Source organism: Oryctolagus cuniculus, chromosome 16, assembly GCF_051225735.1.
Source record: "Oryctolagus cuniculus isolate XC-2025 breed Fujian yellow rabbit chromosome 16, ASM5122573v1, whole genome shotgun sequence".
In the NCBI taxonomy this organism is placed as follows: domain Eukaryota; kingdom Metazoa; phylum Chordata; class Mammalia; order Lagomorpha; family Leporidae; genus Oryctolagus; species Oryctolagus cuniculus.
The window spans coordinates 60686810-60711002 of record NC_142882.1 but is presented as its reverse complement, the minus strand read 5'-3'; the positions used below and the strand labels follow the sequence as shown (position 1 = coordinate 60711002).

Below are 24193 nucleotides of genomic sequence, written 5' to 3'. Positions count from 1 at the left end.
TCTGCTTTGTAACAGATGTTGCTTAAACTGAGGAGGTCTTGGTCATCAACATTACTGTATTAAATATTCAGGTTTTCCTTCCACTGGCTGGAGATATCCCAGAGTCTACTTCAGCAATAAAAAGCATAGGATTTTCTTTAAGAAGCCAAATCTCTAGACCTGTCTTCTACTAGGTGACTTCTCATTAACATCCTTTTTTTAAAAGAATCCTTTTATTTAATGAGTACAAATTTTATAAGTACAACATTAGGAATATAGTGATGCTTCCAAACATACCCACCTCTCACCCCTACTACCACCCCACTTACTCCTCCCTCTCCCATCTCAGTCCCATTCTCCATTAAGATTCATTTTCAATTAACTGCATACACAGAAGACCAACTCTATACTAAGTAAAGATTTCAACAATTTGCACACACACACACACACACACACACACAAATATAAAAACCTGTTTGAGAATACTCATTAGCATCTTTTAAGAACAAAACTCTGGGAATTTCCACCAACAATGTTTTTCGTAATGCTCTAGACCAGTTGTCTTCACGGAAATGCCAAGTGGTCAGTATGATTTAAAGAAGTCTATCCTGAACATTATCTGGTGTCTCGGACACAATCACAACTCTTATCAATCACGAGGAATGTTCTGCTAAAACCCAGGAAACCTTCATCGGAGGATGAAAACTACTTCTCCAGCAGTTTGGTAAATTCCTATTCTCTGGAGAAAAATAAATCCTAAAATTAATGAGACTGAGAGAGGAGTTTAGCAATCACAAAATCAGAATTTTCGGGCTAGCTCCTAAGACATTTACTATATTACACTCTGGTGATTTATTTGCATTGTCTCTGCTCCGTGGATCACATAGAGAATAAGGACAATGTCCTTATTACAGCTCAAGACACCATAAAAATCCAATATATTCATCAGAATTCAATTGATTAAACTTGAAAAAGACCTTCAAAATCACCTAATCCAAGCACCTTACTTTTTCAGACCAAAAAAAATCTAAAGCCCAAAGAGGTTTGATGATGCTTAAAATCACACAGAAGGTTCCTGCACCTCACAACCAACCGCACCCTCCTACAATGCTGGTGCCTGTGCTACTTCATTACGTAGTCACAAACCCTTTATGAATCAAGGAGAGAGAACATCTAAGTCCCCATTTTATGAGGGAACAATCTACAGCTTACCAAAGCCCCATAGCAGGCTAAGAAGGGTATGAAACTCAAGACTGAGCTTTGGTTCTTAAAGCAGAGGATTAAAAACACACTGCTCTTGCCCTACAAGACGTGCTGAGAAGGGGGAGTGAATTAAGACTAAATGTGCAAGTAATGGGACAGCACAGAAGGAAAGGAAAACACAGCAGTAACATGAAAAAGAAATTGACATGAGGGGGAGCAAGTGCAGCTGGCTGAAGGGAGGAGAACATGAAGCTGGGAATGCTAGGTCTTCCCATAAAATGGGAGGCACAGTCCAGCTTCATTTGGATTCTCCGTTTTCTCCGAAGCTTAGTACTTTCTTCACTGCCCCAGTCTTAATCACTTGCAAAGCTGATTTCCTGGACAGTTGGCCGATCTCTGACAACTGAAGATTACTTTTCTCTGATCACTGTGATACCGGGATATTGTGCTGTTGTCTTCATGTTAAAAGGGACAGGAAGAGCCTCAACCCTTACCACGCCTAGTTTGGGCACAAAGTATTTCCCGATTGTTGAGAACAACACTGTCCAGAAAGAGTAGACACCCAGAGACACATCCTGGGTACTGGTGCCAGAGTTCCTGGGATGAGGCCCAAGACGTGAGCACGGGGAGGAATCGAGAAAGGAAAGGGCAGCTCTCCTCTTCAAGCAGCAAAACCCTGCCTGAGGTCATCCAGGACAGTCCAAAGAACATAGATCGTGGACTTAGTAGCTGGAGTCTCAGTTCTGCTGTTTACTTCGGACAAGTTATTTAACTTTTCTAGAGAATTCTTCAATTTTTCTAAGATAAGAAGCAGCAAAGTAACACGAATTCGCCTCAGTTACTAAGCTGTCACAGTTACTGTGAGAACCATTTAAAGTAACGCATGTGAGGGATGGGGAGTAGATAAGATGCTCTCCTCACATTTTGGAGTGCCTGGGCTCAATGCCCAACTCCAGCTCCTAACTCCAGAGCAGCGATGGTTCAGGTATGTGGGTTCCTGCCACCTGTGTGAGGGAGCTGGACCAAGTCCCTGGCTCCCAGCTTCGGTCTCAGCCCGGGGCCAGTGCAGGCATTCGGGAAGTGAACCAGCATATAGGAGCTCTCTGCTGCCTCCTAAATATATTAATAAAAAAGTTTACTAAAATTTATCACATACTGTAAAATGTTTTAAACATTTTAGATTCAATATAAATGTTAACTATAATTACATTAGAAGAATTAGGAATTTAGCACTTCCAAATATTCTTAGTTTTCTCCAAACTGAGGTCTACCATTCAACTTTGATAAGTAAAGAATATAAAATCAGTATCTTATCTGGAAAAAAAGACACACAAAAGAAACATAGCATCTGGAACAAATTACAGTTTCATAAATGGGGAAACCAATGAATTACAGTGAATCCTAAGCTTGTATCTTGTAACAAAGAATGCTATGTAAGAACAAAGATTTGCCAGATTACAGAGTATGGGGGACATTCAATGGTCACAAGGTAAGGATCAAAGGATTTCTAGTATCAAAACTTTTTATAAAAATGACTTCTACCTTCTGTAACACTGGTATTGAATTTCAGTGTATAAAATAACATGGTCATGCACTCAGGACATGCACATGATGAAGACATGGGGTAAGACACTACTCAACAAATCACAAACTCCACTTGTGCTTTATAGAAGACATTATTGGCTAGGACAATGAAACATATCTTCTTTGCTGGTAAAAGCACCTGTGAGCTTCAGCACTGATGGGAAGCAGCTGGAGAGAATTAGACAGTTTCCCCTGAGAATTCCCCTTTTCACCTGAATGGGCTACCAGGGCCACCTCTGAACAAGCAACTGGCTTGCTGCCCAAAGAGAGAAATTACTGGAAAAAATCCTAAGGTTTTTCAGCATCTATCACCTGCCCAAAGAGAGAAATTACTGGAAAAAATCCTAGGGTTTTTCAGCATCTATCACAACAACGACAAGAAATTGGTTTCTAACTTGGGTCAGGGAAGGATAAGATCTTGACTTTGTTCCCCAAACCTCACATTGCTAAAATGAACTAAAATCCTTAAAACCTACATATCTAAAAAGTTAAAGAATCTCCGAATATGCAAAAAATGTGAAATTATACAATTTGATGGGCTGTAGATCATAGGGTGATTCTTAACAGGATCCTTCTTATGTTTAGCAATTCCCTAGGAGCACGGACAATAGATCTTGATTTAAACAAATTTCATCTCTAGCAGCCAGACAGAAGAGTCTGACTGCCGACTGCCTTGATTTCGGCACTTCCTCTCTCGGGGCTTTCTCCGGGGCCACAGTCACCAAGAGCCCCTCTGACAGCCCATTGAATATTCCGAGGCTGAGGATCTATGACAGCACCTTTATTCCGAGATTGCTCCCGATCAGATCATATGATGAGAAAGGAATTCAGCCTAGCTGTTTAGATGGAGGAAAATCCCTGCCTCCCTTTGGCAGGCAGTCCTGAACAATACAGCTAAATTATGTCTCTGAATTTTGGAAAACACAGAGGCTGCTCTGGTTGTTCGCCCCGTCTCACACTCCCAGAAAGAACATTAAAAAGATTAATTTCCAAAGTTAGGAAATCAGGCTTCAACCCACCATTGTGTGATCATAAGAATTACACCCAACTACTTGTGAGTCACCGGTCACTGGATTCAATCAGTGAATGAATTCATCTTTGTCTCCTCTTTAACAGAGGTGACTGGTTATCTCCACTGCGGCAAAGAACTGCAACAAAGAACAATTTGGGCAAGGCAAGCCAACGGCCTTCTTAAGGTTCACACCTAATCAACTATTTGATTTTGGATTTGAATGTATCAACTAATTTGGCCACATCTCCCCACGCTTGTCAAGGACACTATTCACACTATGTCACTCAACATTCAATTTACACATAAAAATTCTTCTCAGGCCTCTGAATTAGGTAAAGCTAATTTGCTATTGAAAAACCAAACAGAAAAAAGACCAAAAAGAGTCTTTTAAAAAAACTCTTGGCCGGCGCCGTGGCTCAATAGGCTAATCCTCCACCTTGCGGCGCCGGCACACCGGGTTCTAGTCCCGGTTGGGGCGCCGGATTCTGTCCCGGTTGCCCCTCTTCCAGGCCAGCTCTCTGCTATGGCCAGGGAGTGCAGTGGAGGATGGCCCAGGTGCTTGGGCCCTGCACCCCATGGGAGACCAGGAAAAGCACCTGGATCCTGGCTCCTGCCAGGATCAGCGCGGTGCGCCGGCTGCAGCGGCGGCCATTGGAGGGTGAACCAACGGCAAAGGAAGACCTTTCTCTCTGTCTCTCTCTCTCACTGTCCACTCTGCCTGTCAAAAAAAAAAAAAATAAATAAATAAATAAATAAAAAAAAAAAATAAAAAAACTCTTAATAATCTTCAAAATGGTTCTGATTGAACTCTGCATTAAGAAATCAGATATGTGGCTCATATCAAGCAATGTAGAAATATATTTCACACACACACACATAGAATCTTCAAAAAGCTGAAAAAAACATGTATTATGAAAAACTATGCATATGCAGGTATTTCATTTTGCAACAAAATAAAACTATCTTTTAATTCCAGTTTCAGTGAACATATTGATTACCCTCGTGTGTGTGTGTGTGTGTGTGTGTGTATTTTTTTCTATCTAGACTACTTAAGGCTTGTTGAAAACCTATTCTGACTTTTTTGGGTAGATATACCTGGGTATTACCAAGCCAACTCTACTAACAAATATAACTTCTTGCTGAATTTAAGTGGCTCATGCCAGACTGAGCATAATTAAAAAAATATAAGAATCTCAAATCAGCTCAATAAATAGCCATCACATAGGACTCAATCCACTAAGTCAAACTAAGATTTTCTGTCATGTTAGTATTAACACCAAATACCTGCTGACCACTTACTATGTTCCCGATACTTTGCCTCAAAAAAGATCTTGTCTTTGAGCACTTAAAAGTAACACCTATTAAAAGTCTGTTGAAGACTGGATAAAGAAATTATGGGATATGTACTCTATGGAATACTATACAGTGGTAAAAAAAATGAAAGCCGGTCATTTGCAACAAAATGGAGGAATCTGGAAAACATCATGCTAAGTGAAGTAAGCTAGTCCCAAAGGGACAAATATCATATGTTCTCCCTGAACTGTGACAACCAACTGAGCACCTAAAAGGAAACCTGTAGAAGTGAAACTGATACTATGAGAAGCAATTACTTGATCAGCCCTTGTCCTGACTGTTGAACAGCTTACTATTTTATTCTTTTTAGTATTTTCTTTTTCTACTTAATACCATTGAACTCTTTAATTAAAACAAAATTATTCTTAGGTTTTTAACTCCAACTGAAAATTTATCCCTGTTAAAAATAAGAGTGGGAATAAGAGAGGGAAGAGATGTTCAGTTCAGCACACATTTCCTTGGACTTATCCCCTAAGGGTTAAGCTAAAAACTTGCCATGGGACTCCAAATCCCATTAAGTTGGCAGGTACCAATGCCACCTTACTAGTTAAAATGATCAGTTTAAGTTCATAACTGATCATAAAGATAGGATTAAGTGTCAAAGGGATCACATAAATAAGACCAGTGTCTGCTAATAATTGATAGATACACAGCAGATAGATACACAGCAGACTCATAGAATGACAAATGCCCTAAACAGTACTCTGGCCTCAGAATCAGCCCTTAAGGCATTCGGATCTGGCTAAAAAGCCCATGAGAGTTTCTCAGGCATGGAAAGCCAAGACACTGAGGCAAAAAAAAATGACCTAAATGAAAGATCTGTGATTGAGATCTCGGTGGAAGGAAGAAGCCAAAGAAGGAGGTAATTTTCTGTGAAGGAAGGAGAACTTCCACTTTGATTATGGCCCTGTCTAAATAAGGTTGGAGTTTGTGGACTCAAGAGGCTTCCCTAGCCTTGGCAGCTCATGACAAGAGCCTCTGGTGATCACTGATGTCATAAATAAGAGTGTCAATTGTTAAATTAACAACAGGAGTCACTGTGCACTTGCTCCCCATGTAGGACTTCTATCCTTAATTTGTTGTACTGTGAGAATTAATGGTAAAACTAGTCTTCAAATAGTACTTTATACTTGGTGTGTTTGTGTGGGTGCAAACTGTTGAAATCTTTATATACAGAAGATCAACTCTATACTGAGTAAAGATAATTAAAAATGTATCTTAATGAATAGGATGGGAGAAGGAGTAGGAGATGGGATGGTGTGCAGGTGAGAGGGTGGTTATGGGGGGGAAGAGTCGCTATAATCCAAGAGTTGTATTTTTGAAATTTACATTTATTAAATAAAAGTTTTCTATAAAAAAACAAATAAACAAAAGTGTTGCGATCAAACTGGCATCTAAACCAAGGCAAATATTAGACTGTATTGAATTCAATAGTAAACTTTAAATTGTTTCCTATAAATGATCTGGGCAACTTATCAAATAAATCTAGAATTGTCAGAAAAGACTCATCAGAGGCTGGAAAACCCCACTGGCTTCTATTGAAGGAATAAGGTGATGACACTGGTGTATGACAGTGAGGACTCCGGTGCCAGTTTGTGTCTTGGCCACTCTGCTTCTGACCCAGCTCCCTGCTGGTGTCCTGGAAAAAGCAGAAGATGACTTAAGAGTTTGGGCCTGTGCCACCCACATGGGAGATCTGGATGAAACTCCTGGCCTTGGCTTGGCCCAGCCCTGGCCATTACAGCCACCTGGGGAGTGAATCAGCAGATGGAAGATCTCTCCCTCCTTCTCTCCAACTTTGATTTTAAACAGATAAAAATCTAAACAAAATAAGAATTCCTATTCAAGCTATAAGATTGACATACAAAAACTGCTTTCTGCTTTTTTTAATTTCTATCCAGGATATGGTATACTAATTCAACTATAAAATCTGAAAAACTAACATACTTTTATTCAAAAGAATTGAGTAAACACCATTTCCATTCTAGAACAGTCAAGAAAGAATTGGTAAAGTTGTACAGAGACCTTAACCTCTGAAAAACCACTGAAGCACTAATGTTCTAAATCCCTTTCTGCTAAAGTCTATAGAACCTCAAAAGATATAGGTTTAATACCATATAATTTCAACAAAACTGGAAATGTGGTTCCCAACATAGTAAGTCTTAAATTTGTCTGCTAAAAGTAACTCTTAAATTGAAAGAAATGCTTTCTAAAATTAGTAATTAGGAGGGAAAAGACTAGTATAATTAGAAGCTCTAAAACTTACTACTAAACATAATATTATTTCCAGGATATCCCTTTTGGTTTCAATTATACAACTGTATTTCCTATTTCAAGTCATCCCTCATGGCATCTCACCTATATTATTAGTTAAACCTAAAAAATAGGCTGCCTATGCTTTGGAAACAGAGCCTCCCCACCTTTTTAAAATCTGCATTAAGAAAGAAAGACGAGTTACAGAGACCCAATCACAATGGGAGACATGAGCACCAATGATGGACGGTTCTTTCCATCCAAGATAACAAGCATTTAGGGGAGTGAACCAGCAGATCAAAGATCTTTCTCTCCATCTGTCTCTCTGCCATTCGAGTAAAATAAAGGTTTAAAATTTGTTAAATTTTAAAATGAGATTAAGAGGATTAGATTGCTATAGAATGTTAAATTCTATGATGGAAAGATTACAATTTAGTATCAATCTGATTATTCCAGTCTGTGCTCTCCCTGATCTGTTTCACTATTAAACACTGGCCTAGATAATGCTTCATACATTTACATAATAGTTCAAAATGTTAATATTAATAAGCCAATTATACCAAGAAAAATGTCGCAAGCTACAGGGTATACATCCCTCCCAACTTTGTTACTAACAATGCCAGTTTACTCAAAACCTTAACATCATTCAATCCAATTTTTCATCCCCTTTATTAAGGTCCCACGTCCTTTCAATTTTACCTTCAAAATATCTTCCTATATTTTTCACCTCCACTCCAACTAAAACTATCCTCCACAAATCACTCCTAGGTTACTGAAACATAGTTCAGCTAAATTTAAAGGGGGAAGAAAAGATCATTCAATTATATATTCCCCAGAGAGAGCCATTATTAAAATTTTGGGAAACATCTTCAGACAGTTCTGAGACTAGCTACACAAATGTTTGTATACAAGTTTAAAGGAATGTATTATTTTAGATGCTTTGCATCCGATTTATTTCTTGATATATTATACAAATATACCACATAATCCTAAAATATCATTTTTCTATACTTGCATTTCCTGACTGTTCTAATCCTGTTCTTATTTCATAAAGAAATACAAGTTGAAGTTATATTCTTGCCATGCTATGCAGCAATTTAATAACATTCAAAGGGTGCCCCATCTTGTTAGTCATTACTTTATCCAAACTCAAACTCTACTACTCTCAGGGACTACCCTGTGGAGCAGCAGGTTAAGCCTCTGCCTTCAGTGCTAGCATCTCATATGGGCGCCAGTTCAAATACCAGCTGCTCTACTTCCTATCCAGCTCTCTGCTTATGGCCTGGGAAAGCAGTGGAGGATGGCCCAAGTGCTTGGGCCCCTACACCAGTGTGGGAGACCAGGAGGAAGCTCCTGACTCCTGACTTTAGATCAGCCCAGCTCCGGCTGTTGTGGCCACTTGGGGAGTGAACCAGCAGATGGAAGACCTTGCTCTGTCACTCCATCTCTCTGTAACACTGCCTCTCAAATCAATGAATCTTAAAAAATAAAAAATAGTTACTTTCCTCTATCAACCTCTTCATAGAGGTTAATTTGGTTCATTCACCATCTGTGCAGACTCCACTAATATTCTTACTACAATACCTAACTTGTACTCATCGTTCTATCTCTAAGTCCTTCCTATCACCACTCAATCATGCATCCTTCCTTCAAGATTAAATACATCGCCAGCACCGTGGCTCAATAGGCTAATCCTCCGCCTTGTGGCGCCGGCACACCGGGTTCTAGTCCCGGTCGGGGAGCCGGATTCTGTCCCGGTTGCCCCTCTTCCAGGCCAGCTCTCTGCTGCAGCCCGGGAGTGCAGTGGAAGATGGCCCAAGTACTTGGGCCCTGCACCCCATGGGAGACCAGGAGAAGCACCTGGCTCCTGGCTTCGGATCAGCACTGTGCGCCGGCCGCAGCAGCCATTGGAGGGTAAACTAACGGCTAAGGAAGACCTTTCTCTCTGTCTCTCTCTCACTGTCCACTCTGCCTGTCAAAAAAAAAAAAAAAAAGACTAAATACATCAACTCTTCATATATACATCATTTATTCATCCAACATATATTACCTATACATCTACTATGCATCAGTTCTAAAGACTCACAGTTTAACAATACCTTTAACAGCCTAGCCCTTAAGCAACCTATCAACTAAGGTTCAAGAATGACAAACATGTGATAACACAAAAATATGATGAACATTTCGTCAAAGTACATGATGGAGATCTACGTGGCACCCATCAGAACTTTCTCTGTGAAGCTTTGGACAAGACACCCTGGCCTGATGTCTATTCCCACAGCAGAATTCATTTCCTTAGTACCTATGCTATTCATGTCAAAGCTTAGTCTACCTCTCTATAATTTACAAGACCTGCTTTATCCTTATTTTGTATTCCTAGAAATTAGTCAACAGCCTTCTACTAAATAACTAGCAATATATTCTTATTACTGATGTTAATATTGGGTAATAAGAATTTGACTATGAATCATACTTGCATGCATCTAATAACAATTCAGAAGATTTTATCATTTACAGCTACTTTTTCATTATCTCATTTCCACCTACTGAAAGTCCGAGTTATTACCATATGAAAACAATGCTGTACTTTCTTCTGAGTTCAGCTGTGTTGAACTAAAAGCCAACATGCTTGATGTTCACAGATGTAAATCTTTCAAACAAGCCACAGCTGCTTGCCGGATGCTACAGCCATACCCTGAACCCACCTGATGGATTTGCTTGCTAATATTGACTTCAGGAGTGTCAGGTACTAGTAAATGTGTGGTAAACATTATCAATCAAATATAAATTATGTTTGAGGAAAGCAAGAATATCACATTTAATAGCTCCAAAAAACGCTAGTATCAACTTCACTTCCCTTGCCTATTTTGAAGAACAAACTATATTGGCTGTTTTGCAGACATGTCACATTCATCTAAATGAAAGTTCACAAAGATACAGAAAACTTTAAAAGATTATTTATTTGAAAGTCAGAGTTACATAGAGAGAAGAGGCAGAGAGAGGTCTTCCATCCACTGGTTCACTTCCCAATTGGTTGCAATGGCCGGAGCTACGCCAATCCAAAGCCAGGAGCTTCTTCCGAGTCTCCCAGGTGGCTGCAGAGGCCCAAGGACTTGGGCCATCTTCTACTGCTTTCCCAGGCCACAGCAGAGAGCTGGATGGGAAGTGGAGCAGCCAGGTCTTGAACCGGTGCCCATATGGGATGTCAGCACTTCAGGCCAGGGCATTAACCTACTGTGCCATAGCGCTAGTCCCCAGAAAACTTTTTAGGTGGCCGGAGCTGTGGTGTAGTGCATAAAGCTACCATTTGCAAAACCAGCACCCCATATGGCTGCCAGTTCATATCCTGGCTGCTGCACTTCCTATCCAGTTATCTGCTATGGCCTGGGAAAAGCAAAACAAGATGGCCCAAGTACTTGGGCGCCTGCTGCACACATGGGAGACCCAGATGAAGTTCCTGGCTTCAGTCTGGCTCAGCCCTGGCCATTATGGCCAGTTGGTGAGTGAAACAGTGGATGGAAGACCTCGGTCACTATAACTCTTTCAAAAAGCACATAAATCTTAAAAAAAAAAATTAGGTCTAATAAATCACGTTCAGTTTTATATAGAATGAAAAAACAATGGAATCATCAAGTAAAAGGAAAACAAATAAAACATTTGCTAACAAGTGTTCTTGATTTTCTGACTAGGTCAGTGCTTTGATAAGGATACTATTCATGCTGAAGTAAAATTATACTTTATATGCTTTTTGGTGTTTCCCTTGATGAATATTCGAAACTTTTTCTTCCCCAGTGACTTTAACTCTACTGCACCTGTAACCAACTATCAGCTGAAGTATTCAAGGAGAAATCTAAGAATCAAGGGCCAATGTTGTGGCACAGAGGTTCAGTCTCCACCTGGAACGCTGGCTGGAACCATACGGCTGATGGTTCTTGCCCCGATGCTCCACTTCCAGTCTAAGTCTCTGCTAATGTACCTGGGGAAGCAGCAGAGAATGCCCCAAGTGCTTGGGCCCCTGCCACCCACATGGGAGACCCAGAAGCCCAAACCTGGCCATTGAGGCCATTCGGGGAATGAACTAGCAGATGGAAGATCTCTCTCTTCCTGTCTCTAACTCTGTCTTGCAAATAAGTAAATCTTTAAAAAAAAAAAAAAAAAATTTAAGAATCACCATGACCATGCCAATCCCACAATTAGGAAACCAGTGGCTCCCAACTGCTTCCCAGGTGAACAATAAGTTTAAAAATATTGGCGGCCGGCGCCGCGGCTCACTAGGCTAATCCTCCGCCTTGCGGCGCCGGCACTCCGGGTTCTAGTCCGGGTCGGGGCACCAGATTCTGTCCCGGTTGCCCCTCTTCCAGGCCAGCTCTCTGCTGTGGCCAGGGAGTGCAGTGGAGGATGGCCCAAGTACTTGCGCCCTGCACCCCATGGGAGACCAGGATAAGTACTTGGCTCCTGCCATCGGATCAGCGCAGTGCGGCGGCCATTAGAGGGTGAACCAATGGCAAAAGGAAGACCTTTCTCTCTGTCTCTCTCTCTCTCACTGTCCACTCTGCCTGTCAAAAAGAAAATATATATATATATATTGGCATTTTCCTAAAAACCTTAACTTTTCCTCGAACTTAGAGGTTTGTAGCCTGGGCCTAACAATGGGCCTCAGAGGTCAGCAGTAACCCCCCTGAAACTAACATTTTGCACATTTTATGCATTTTTCTAGACAAAAGGCACTAAGGTTTTCAGAGTCCCACTGGAGTCTCTGACCTCAAAAAAAATTTCACACAACTATAATTTTAATATTCCCCTTTCATCACCTCCATCATATTTAATGGCCCACAACCATTATTATTTCACAGATCTGGTATTTCTAGCAGAGCAAGAAAACCTACCTGCTGCCTTGAAGCCAGAGACATGATTTCCTTCACCTAAAATGTCCTACTGTTCACAAAGCTCTCTTTTAATGTCCCCCCTCCACCACTCCAACACACCAGGCCTCAATGACCCAATTCACCTTCGTGTATCAGAATTACCAAGCCTCAACTGGTGACAGATGGCATCAGTTAGCTAATGAACTAGTTGAGAATACCAGGCCAATCTGCTTGAACTAACTGATACACTTCCCAGGTAACTAGGTTACCAGGGCTTGGTAAGACAAGTCTTTAGGTAAAATAAATAACTCTAACGATAAGAATTATAAGCAGCCAAAGCTGGAAAACAGGGCATTTCAAGCCACTTCAATGTGCTCTTACTGTTTATGTCACACTACATGAACATCCAGTTCCAACTCTTATGGGATGATCTTGGCTATGAGTCCAAACAATAATCTGTCTCTTAAAATTTACACAATAGAAATTAATGCTATAATTCGTAAATAATAAGTGCAATCCTAAATAAATAACGTTGCTTTTCCCCTTTTGTTTATTGTAACTTCACTCAAGGACAAGTTACTGACAAATTTAACTGGCAACTGAAGCCATTTTTAGGAACTCAGTAGAACATAAATTGCAAATGAAACAAAATCCCACATCTCACCCCAAAGGCTTCATTTTCTTAGATCTTCAATAAGAAATTTAGGGCAAGTGCATAAAGAAATAGCAATACCATGCATAGAACAGTCAAAATGTTAACTAGAAGACCTTTGAGGGGCCAGCACTGTTGCATACTGCGTTAAGCTGCCTCCTGCAGCTTCCAGGCTTTTCCACTTCTGATCGAGCTCCCTGATAATGTGTCTGGGAAAGCAGAGGAGGATGACCCAAGTGGCTGGGCTCCTGCTATCCATGTGGGAGACCCAGAAAAAGCTCCTGGCTCCTGACTTTGGCCTGGTCCAGCCCTGGCCTCTGTGGCCATTTGGGGACTGAACCAGCAGGTGGAAGACCTTTCTCTATCTCTCCCTTTCTATCTGTAGCTCTGCCTTTCAAAGAAATAAATCTTTAAAAAAACACAATTTATCTATATACTAACTAGATAAACTTGAATATTTCTGGTAATGCCAGTTTTTTAAAAGAGTATATATTAATATATAGGCTTTTTTAACTCACAACTCCAATACATACTTTATTTGTATTATATTTAAAAAAAAAAAAAAACAAATCTCATGATGGAAAATCGTTTAGGTTTGCATGACAAGACTGTAAGGGCTAGGCTTTGTATCAGGATGAGTTTAATCAAGAAAATAGAAGCCACTTTGAGTGTTAATAATTGAGGGATTTCAACGTAGGTTTTAATAGGTAATGAAGCTTTGAAGCCAGATGAGGATGAGTAGTGAGGTAACCTAGAGATTAGTAACAGCAGGAAGAAACTAACACCCCTCAGGCTGAAGCGATTTTTAGAGCCCGGGGTCCAGAACCACCTGATTCTGAGCCTGACTCCTGAGGCCCACTGTCGCTCCCCCTCTTCACGGAGGAACGACACAGGACCCTGCGCTGTTCTTTTGTCTGCTCAGCCCTTCCCGGGTTTGCTGCTGGTTCTTCCCGGGTTGGCTGCCAACCCCTCCACCTCCGTGGAAGGGCGGCTCCCCCTGCCACTTTCCCCGCTTCCGCGGGGGAGCGGCACACCACCGGCCGGCTCTCTCGGGGGCTGCTCAGGTGTTCCTTCAGATAGATGTTCCTGGTGCATGTTGTCTCTCTCCTCCTTTATAGTCCTCTTCCACCAATCCCAACTCTGCTACCCACACGCCAAGCACGCTGCTCTCCTCCAATCAGGAGCAGGATCAGCTCCTGCAGCTTGTCAAACTGATGAGGCAGCTGCGTAGAGGTTGTTTGGTCTCTTTCTCTCAGCGCCATATTGTGGGAGAGCAGATGCATAGAATAAGTCTTAATTCCAGTAACTTAGTCTAGTCTCAGTTGCTCCCACACCCACTGATAGGCCCAGGTTACAAATCTCTCAGGGAAAAAGTCAGGGTTCTTTAGGAAGATGTCAACACTGCTGGTTGCCTGTCCGACACTGATGTCTTTCCTGCTTTCCTGAGAGAACAGCGATTTTGTGTATGTTCCTCCCACAAATATTACAAGGAAAGAGAATCTATTTTCAAATGCAGGGGATAGAGCTGAGCAGTTGCTGGGTGAGGGGTCAGAGATTTTATCCTGTGGGGAAATTGCAGCAGCATTTCTGACATTTTTTGGGGTCATTATACAAAAGGCGGATTGGGGGCTACCAGCATCTAGTTGGTAGACCAGGGAAGTGGCTATAAAGATCCTAAAATGCACTAGTTCCTCAGTGACAGGTTTCTAGAAACCCTGGTCTAAGTCACTGGTTCTTAAAGTGAAGCTCTTAAACCAGCAGCAGCAGCGTCACCTGGGAACTTGTTAGAAATGCAGATTATATGGGTCTACCCCACATCTGTGTGATCAAAAACTCTGTGGATGGGACTTTGTATTTTAATGAACCCCAGTATATTCTTTTTTTTTTCTGTTTTTAAAATATACATTTATTTTTTAGAGCTATTTTCACTTTATGGAAAATTATTCAGAAAATACAAAGTTCCTTCCCCATACAGTTTCTCCATTATTAATATCTGACATATTGGTACATTTCTTGCAATTGATTCATAAATATCAATGTTATTAGAGTTCATATATTTCATTAGAACTTACTCTTTTTGTTCAGTTACGTAGATTTTGAGGAGCATATGATGTCATTTGTCCACCAGTTAGAATACCGTACAGAAGGTTCACTGACGTGCAGTCCCCCTGCGTTCCACCTGTCTGCTTCTCCTTGCCCTCTCTAGCCCTGACAATCAGTATCTGTAGCTTCTCCTTTTGCAGAGGTTGCATAGCTGGATTTGTACTGCCAGTAGACTTGTTAGCCTTGCTGATTTCAATGCATATCTGGGTTTTCTCCAAGGTGTTTTGGTGCCTTAATGGCTCATTTCTTGTTATTGTTAAATAATATACTGTTGGTAACAATACCACAGTTAGCGCATCCTTTCAGTTTGTTGTTTTTTTTTTTATCTTTTATTTAATGAATATAAATTTCCAAAGTACGACTCATGGGTTACAATGGCTCCCCCCCCCATACCGTCCCTCCCACCCACAACCCTCCCCTTTCCCACTCCCTCTCCCCTTCCATTCACATCAAGATTCATTTTCGATTATCTTAATATACAGAAGATCAGCTTAGTATACCTTAAGTAAGGATTTCAACAGTTTGCTCCCACACAGAAACATAAAGTGAAAAATAATAGATGATTTTTTTAAATGATGATGAAATCAGATCAGACCTATTGTCATGTTTAATCCCAGTGAGAGTCAAGTTGGGAATTGATAATTTCTTTTTTTTTTTTTTTACAGAAGATCAGTTTAGTGTACATTAAGTAAAGATTTCAATCGTTTGCACCCCCATAGAAACACAAAGTGAAATATACTGTTTGAGTACTCGTTATAGCATTAAGCCTCAATGTACAGCACATTAAGGACAGAGATCCTACATGAGGAGTAAGTGCACAGTGACTCCTGTTGTTGACTTTACAAATTGACACTCCTGTTTATGGCATCAGTAATCTCCCTATGCACCAGTCATGAGTTTCCAAGGCTATGGAAGCCCCTTGAGTTCTCCGACTCGAACCCCAGTATATTCTAACAATTGTTAACATTTCAGTCACTGGCTGAAGTCTCCAGGCGTTGGTAAATCATGGCCGATGAACCTGCCACCTGTGTGTTCATTACATTTTATTGACAAACAACCACACTCATTCATATATGCATTGTCAGTTGTTGCTACAACAGCAGAGTTGAATAATGGCCACAAAGACTACATGGACTACACAAATCTCTAATATTCACCGTCTGGCTACGGAGCCGACCTTTAAGAAAATGCCAACCTCCGAAGTCAATGATGGTAATTTTATTATGCTTGCCGATTACTGGTTTGGGAATGGACTGCTCAGGAAGGTGTAAGACAAATCAACTGGATGGAAGAGGAATGTTGCTGGACACGATGATGGGGCATCCGGGAAACCATTCCTTATTTCTAAAGAGCATGGACAGAAAAGAATATACTCCTTTTGCCTCTGGATATTATACTATCTGGATGTGATGCCAGAACTCAGCAGCCATCTTGCAACCATGAGGACAGTCAGGCTGGCTCAAAAAGTACTCCAAAGACAAAGCAAATCAAACATGGAAAGAATCTGATATTCTTATGTTAAAATTGTTCTCCATAGTGAAGCTGTATTACTTAAGTAAAAAGGAAAAAAAAAAAAAAACCTGAAAATTAAGGGGCAAAAGAAACTGGAAAAGAAGCCAAGGCAGGAGGGGGAAAGGGAGGATGGAGGGGAATGCTGAACCCATAAACACACAGGATTTTTTAATTACCTTAAGCCTATGTTCTAAGGTAGGTAGCTCTGGATCCATAATCCACACAAATTCTGAAGTAACACAATTCTGGTTGAAGGCAAATTAAATTTTCTCCTCAACAATGGTAAAGAGTAATTATTTCCTTTTCCATTGCAACCAGAGCAATTTAAACTAACAAGCCACATTTATAGAAATAGAAGCAAAGGTTTACCACAGGGAGCACACAGCCCAAGCCCTCTGTACTTGCAATCATTTTCTCCAAGAAATCAACAGCAACTAAAGAGACCACGATTTGGATTTTGAACAACTTAAATTTGTGATGTATCAAATGCAAGTGGGTATTTAAAATCTGCAACGTGTAAACAACCTCATTATCACATAATATAATGCAGCCCAGGATATATTAACAAAACATGTAACACCTGCCATTGTGTTATGGTCTAGAAACACAAAAACAAGGAAGGCATGAGCTCCTGCCTTGGAGTAGCTTCTGTCTGGTGGGGAAAAGGATAATATACACAGTGAATTAGAGGACAAGGAGGCAGAGTATAAGAGTCTGCAGAGTATAAAGGAAACACAGAGGAAGGACAGATAATCTAGTTAGAATCAAAGTCATGGGTAAAAAAAATTATGAAAACGGTAATTTACCATACAAATACAATGATTTTAAAGCTATTATTTGAGAAACTAGTATTTTTAAACATTACATAAAGAAGACTGTAAAGCTTATATAGCTAATTAATTAGAATAAAATCACTTAAGGGGCCAGTGCTGTGACGTAGTAGGTTAAGCCTCCACCTGCAGTACCAACATCCCATATGGGTGCCAGTTCATGATCTGGCTGCTTCTCTTCCGATCCAGCTCCCTGCTCATGGTCTGGGAAAGCAGTGGAAGATGGCCCACGTGCATGGGCTCCTGCACCCACGCAGGAGACCTAGAAGAAGCTCCCGGCTCCTGGCTTTGGATAACCCGGCTCTGGCCATCGAACCATCTAAGGAGTAAACCAGCAGATGGAAGAACTCTGTGTTTCTCCCTCTCTATGTAACTCTGCCTGTCAAGTAAATAAATAAATCTTTTAAAAAATTATTTAAAATACATTAGTCTGCAGGTGACAGTTTCATTTATGGAATACTCTTCTTTCCAAAGCGTACTGCACAGGGAGTTTATTGTCATTAAATTACCAATATACACCTGGTAAGAGAAAATACAATCGTTCAGGACTAGCATTCTAAGGATGCTCCCAACTTCATGAACAACAAATTCTTCCTAAGGGCAAAGGAGGACCCAGCGCACAGCTGGAGCTCAGCAGAGATGGAAGGGTCCCTTCAGCCAACTCAGGGCCTGAGGTAGAGTCCAACACCCTGTGCAACCAGGAACTAGAACGAGATCCAATCAAGTCACCATGAAGAATTCTGGAATGAATCATCTCACGACACGTTTGACTAAGTGGAAAAGCAATTTGTTGTGGGATTATGCTCACTGACACTGTTGACAATGTTTACCATGTGTTGAGTTCCATAAACGATAGTTTATAGGTTGAGGGGAAAAAAAAGAGTGGTTTAGCCAATGGGGCTACTGCTACTGTATGCCGAGACCCACGAAGCACAGGATAGGAGAGACCGTTTGGCCCAAACAGCTCACGCGGTTAAATGTGCCTTTAACGTCAACCATAAACTTGGCTTGTCAGCGTATCCTGCAATTACCTCTTTGCTAAAGAACCTCTTAAGCAGTTAATTAATACCAGACCTGCCAGGGACCGTCTGTCCACAACCACCACCTAGCCTCTGTGCTACCTAGCATCATGCCTCATCTAACTAGGTCTAGGAGATCACTCAGATTCAAGCTTACTTATTACATTGGCCCATTTACCAGAATTAGATCCAGAATCTTGTCTGAGAGACATTTTCAAAAGCATTGCCTAAGAAATGAGTGCTACATTATTTTTCTGCAAAATGATCTTCCTCATGAATTTTGCTTTGTTATTAGCCACTACAATACCAAAAAAATCAATAAAATCCTTCATGATCAAGGTCTAGGCCTTAATCCAAGATTCTCAGCTGCCTTCTCCTCATCTATTTCTTTTCTCTCAAAACTTAATAAACTCACCTGGACATCTTTACAGTGCTTTCGATATGCCTATTATCGCTGCAGGAATAAAACATTATTTCTCTGCACAGTCATGATTTATCATGGAGGAATCACTCCTACACCCTCTTGCCTACTTCACTAATTCTCAGGCAGAGCTGACAGAGATGAGGGGAGTTCGTTCTGTGAGTCAAAAAGCCCGAGCAGGAAATTGGTTCTTTGCCATAAGAAATAACAAGAACAGTCCCTGGGGGTTGGTTTTAGGTGCTTATGGTCAGAGGCAATCTGGCCTGGTAGAAGTCCTTAGCCTAAGCCACCATCAGCAGTATGCTTTGCCAGCTGCGCTGAATCCTGGCTTCCCAAAAAATCAACTTCTCTGGCCTAGCGGCAGCTCATGGCTTTAAAAATTCCACTTTAACTGGAAATTTTCTAAAATGGCTCTGCAGCTCAGTTTGCTGACAACCAGCATTTACAAATTTGGCAAGAAACCCCGGTCGTCCAGCTGCCTCCGATTTACTGTCCCCGGGCACGGTCTCCGCCTGGGCTGTCGGGTTCTACCTATTTAGCACTGCCATGGCCTCTGGCAGTGTGGTGGGCTGGAAAGCACAGTGGACAGAAGGCAAGGAGACTCGGGAGCAGCCCTGCTTCTGCCACTAATGAGAAGGCCCTTGAACTTCCGGGTGTCTGCACCCCTACATTACCTTCCAGCTCTGGTCAGACTGCTACTCCTCCAACAGTTACTGCACAGCTGCTATGGGCTGTATGCGTAGCAGAGATGGAAGTCACAAACCGGACCCTCACAGCATTCCTAATCTAATAATCTGCTGATTCTACACAGTCACTTGCCTTTTTTTATGCCAAAAAAAAAAAAAGAAAAGAAAAAAAAAAAGAAAGAAAGAAAAGAAAGAAATGGTGCTGATAAATCCAAAACCAATTACAACATCTCATCTTGGCCAACTTTGCCACCAACTTGGGCACAGGCAAACCAATAATAATGTTCAAATCAATGGAAGACCATCACTTCGGCTCGCTGCCTTTGTTCCACTAGGACTAATCAAGTATAAAGAGGATGACAGCAAAAAGTTACCCAAACCGATGATGCAGAAAAACACACTCTTTCATGACAGCCGCCAAAAATGTTGGGTTATTCCACACGTGAGGACGTCACATTGAAAACTGGGTGACACACAGGATACCGACAGTCTATACCCCTATGCGGCATCACGACATTGCGGACTTTTCCAAGAACTACCACCATCTGCACTGCTCAGCTCATTCCTGTTCCTCTTCTCTGAAAAGCCCACTCAGCTCTCAGCATCCTCAGACCCAGGGCGCCCTCCCTGATCACTGTCTTCTGTGGGTCCATACAGCTGCCCAGGTCTCCGCAGGACACAACAGGTCCAGGGACTGTCTTGTGTTATTCACACATTGCTGTGGGAGCTTGTGTGCGATTTCTCTTCTACAACAGATTTTTAAATTCTTCAGAGGTTATCGTAGCTCAGCGATGAGTATGCATTCACTACTATTTTCTGCCTCCCATAACTTCACATCCTCCAAGGTCTGTTGTGCTAAGACAGAATTCAGCGCCACTCTAAAAAGAGGGAATTCATCACTGAGACTAATATCAGGCATGTCAGAAGAGGAAATGCGCTTGCTATTGTCAGGGAAAACTGCAGATGATTTACAAGACAGCAATAAATAGAGGTGGTACAAAAGCAAATGGGACAAAATGGAATTTACATTAGGAGTTTAGGAAGAGAGCTTGAATATCATATCTTTAAGGAAGGTCTGGAATGACTTTAAAAATAAATCTAGGTGCTAAACCATTTAGTTGAGCGCCTTGTATCAAATAATTTATCTGAAAAAAATGATGCTGGTGTTCATTACAAAAACTTAGGAAGCAAATACTAAAATAAATGTGAAATTCAAAAAAAAATCATATAATGAAAGTGCAGGGTTTGGTTTAGCACCATAAGTATCCATGAGGGCCTGCAGCGGCCCAAGGCATGGTGCTTCAGTCCCAAAGACGTGGAGAAATCACCTCCACCCTCAAAGAACTTTCTAGTTCCAAGCTCAACAACAACTTTCTCAGAATGAATCCAAACTGACACATCAACATCTGCTGGTTATGGTAATTAAAACAAAGGGATCTTAAATAAGCTCTCAAGTATATACTCTTGAGAAAAAGAAGCTGTTATTGTAAGAAAATCAAGACAACATAGCCTGCAGGTTTGAGTCACACACCAGGGTTACATACTTTCTGGAACCATAAAGGACCAAGCAGCATTTTTCTTTGCTCTTTGTTCATAGCTGGGAAATTTGTGGGGTGAGGTATCTGGTCCAAAAAAGTTACACTTCTGTTGTTGCTTGGTTTTGCAAAAAAAAAAAAAAAAAAAAAAATGTTTTCGAATAGTCTTCACGCCTCTGCACTTCACTTACCCCTACAGAGATCTTCCCACCTCATCAACCATTTCATTTTGCACCTTAGTTGGAAAAAACTTTTCCTCCTTTATCGATTTCTGTTATTTCTCATTTAATCTGGAAATGATATACCTCTGTCTGGAAAGAGTTAGAACTTCGTAGTTTTTTACTTCTTAGTATTTATTGATTTATTTACTTACTGGAGGATTAATCTTATGATTATAAAATAAACCAAAAGTTTGTCATTGTAAAGATTAAAAGAAAGAGTAAGAAAGGAAGGAGGAGGGAAGGTGTGAGTGGGGGTCAGAGGAAGGCTAGGGTGGACGTATCACTATGCTCCTAAATCTTAATATATGAAATACATGAAATTTCTTCCCATTATATAAATTTTTAAAAATTGTAAATAGTCAAAAAAAAAGAAAAAAAAAAAAACAAGTTTAGCCAAGGTGAGCATTGTGGCACAGTGGCTAAGGCACCACTTGAGCTGCTCACATTGCAAACCATGGTGCCTGGGTTTGAATTCTGCCTCTGTTTCCAATTCAGCTTTATGCTAAATCACACCCTGGGAGGCAGCAGGTGGTGGCTTAAGTACTTGGGGTCCCTTCCACCTACATGAGAGACCCAGATTGAGTTCTGAGTTCTGGGTTCCCAGGCTTTGGCCTGATTCAGCCCTAGCTGTTGAGGGCACTTGAGAAGTAAATCAGAAGTTTAGATGATATTTTCTCTCTCTCTCTCTCTCTCTCTCTCTCACTGAATCTTTTCTTAAAATGTTTAGCTAAGAAAAATTTATTTTTTTAAAGATGTATTTATTTATTTGAAAGTCAGAGTTACACAGAGAGAGAAGGAGAGGCAGAGAGAGAGAGAAAGGTCTTCCATCTGCTGGTTCACTCCCCGAACTGGCCACAACGGCCGGAGCCAATCTGAAGCCAGGAGCCAGGAGCTTCTTCCAGGTTTCCCACGTGGGTGCAGGGACCCAAAGACATGGGCCATCTTCCACTGCTTTCCCAGGCCATAGCAGAGAGCTGGATTGGAAGTGGAGCAGCCGGGACTCAAACTGGCGCCCATATGGGATGCCAGCACTGCAGGCGGTGTCTTCACCCACTACGCCACAGCTCTGGCCCTGTAAAATTGATTCTGATTGAAAAAGTAGCTATAAAATAATGATCCCAACCAAAAACAGGCTGAGTCAGTTGGGTCCCTGTGACCCATCTGGGAGTCTTAGATTGGGTTCCCAGCTCCCAGCTTCAACCTGTCATAGCCCTGGCTATTGCAGGCACTTGGGGAGTGAACTCGCAGATGAATGTCCTGGTTCTTGTCAGATGGCTCACTCCCCAAATGCCCACATAAGCCATTGGGAGCACAATCCAAGTCTCCCATGTGGGTGGCAGAAACCCAATTACTTGATCCATCACCACGACCTCCTAGGTTTGCATTAGCAGAAAGCTGGCATCAGGAGTGAGGGCCAGAAATCAAACCCAGGCACTCAGATATAGGGTATGGGTGTCTCAACTGGCATTGTCACTACTAGGCCAACACCCACCCCAATATTGACTTTCAAATAGAGTTAGGAGGTGATATAATCAAAGGAGAAAACAGGGGTCAATGTTGTGGCATATCTGGCAAAGCCACCATCTGGAATGCCAGTTCAAGTCCCAGCTACTCTACTTCTGATCCAGCTCCCTGCTGATGTGCCTGGGAAAGTAGCAGAAGATGGCCCAAGTGCTTGAGCCCCTGCACCCACATGGGAGACCCAGATGAAGCTCCTGACTCCTGACTTCAGATTGGCCCACCTCTGGCCATTAGGACCATTTGGGAAGTAAGCCAGCAGATGGAAGACCTCTCACTCTCTCCCTGTCTCTCCTTCTCTCTATATGACTCTGCTGTTCAAATAAACAAATAATCTTCCATAAATAAATAAGGAGAAAGCAGATTCTGGGTCTAGTGAACAAACCAGACTGAAAGAAGGTGTTTTGCTAACAGAAGCAATGGAGCAAGTAGACAACCTAGAGATCCTGCACGGATGCTTCCTAGAAAACCACCTTGACCAGCTCAAACCCCAACCTCTAAGGATGTATGTAGCCAATACATCTAGGAATCCTCAATCACACCTCCAGCCCCACTTAAAAGTAACCCATATTTCGGGCCGGCGCCGCGGCTCACTAGGCTAACCCTCCGCCTAGCGGCGCCGGCACACCGGGTTCTAGTCCCGGTCGGGGCGCCGGATTCTGTCCCGGTTGCCCCTCTTCCAGGCCAGCCCTCTGCTGTGGCCCGGGAGTGCAGTGGAGGATGGCCCAGGTGCTTGGGCCCTGCACCCCATGGGAGACCAGGAAAAGCACCTGGCTCCTGGCTCCTGCCATCGGATCAGCGCGGTGCGCCGGCCGCAGCGCGCCGGCCGCGGCGGCCATTGGAGGGTGAACCAACGGCAAAGGAAGACCTTTCTCTCTGTCTCTCTCTCTCACTGTCCACTCTGCCTGTCAAAAAATAAAAAAAAAGTAACCCATATTTCTTTAAAGATCATCAGCCCTTGACTGGTTGCTTTCAAAGATTGTCATAATGAGAGAGAAAGAGAGGGAGAGAGAGAGAGGATGTTGGGAAGAGAAAGGGTTCTGATATCTTGGAAGCTATACCAGAGAAGGGTTCACATCTGATATCTGCCAACACCCCTGCCCCAAGCTTTCCACACTGAGGTAAAGCCTCTGCCACCCATGTCAAGGTCATGCCCACTGTGCTTCCCCTCCTGTATTTCTTCTCTGACTTACTGGCAGTTGGCACTGTCCTATTTCTTCCTGATTATGAAATTATTCTTTAATTGTTGCTTATCCTTTTTTTAAAGAGTTTCTCTGACTTTTAAAGATCTACGATGTGATGTTATGGCTCTTTTTCTCCCACTAACTTATCAAGTAGTGTCTTTAAAGACTATCATTATTCCAGCCAAGACATGAGACAATCTGAGTGTCTATCAAAGGGTGAGTGGGTCAAGAAAATGCGATGTGTATACATTTATACATATGTG

General features: G+C 41.8%; 1 protein-coding gene and 1 long non-coding RNA gene across 21 annotated transcripts in view; both read right to left on the bottom strand.

Annotated features, from left to right (window-relative positions):
* BBS9 (Bardet-Biedl syndrome 9) overlaps positions 1-24193 on the bottom strand; it is a 438558-nt gene that overhangs the window by 98543 nt on the left and 315822 nt on the right. The window lies entirely within an intron of this gene.
* On the bottom strand, positions 6638-12317 carry LOC149121778 (uncharacterized). The gene is made up of 3 exons (XR_016222614.1): positions 12271-12317; positions 7590-7709; positions 6638-6770 (listed from the first exon to the last, which is right to left on the bottom strand). It is a non-coding gene; the product is annotated as an uncharacterized LOC149121778 (long non-coding RNA).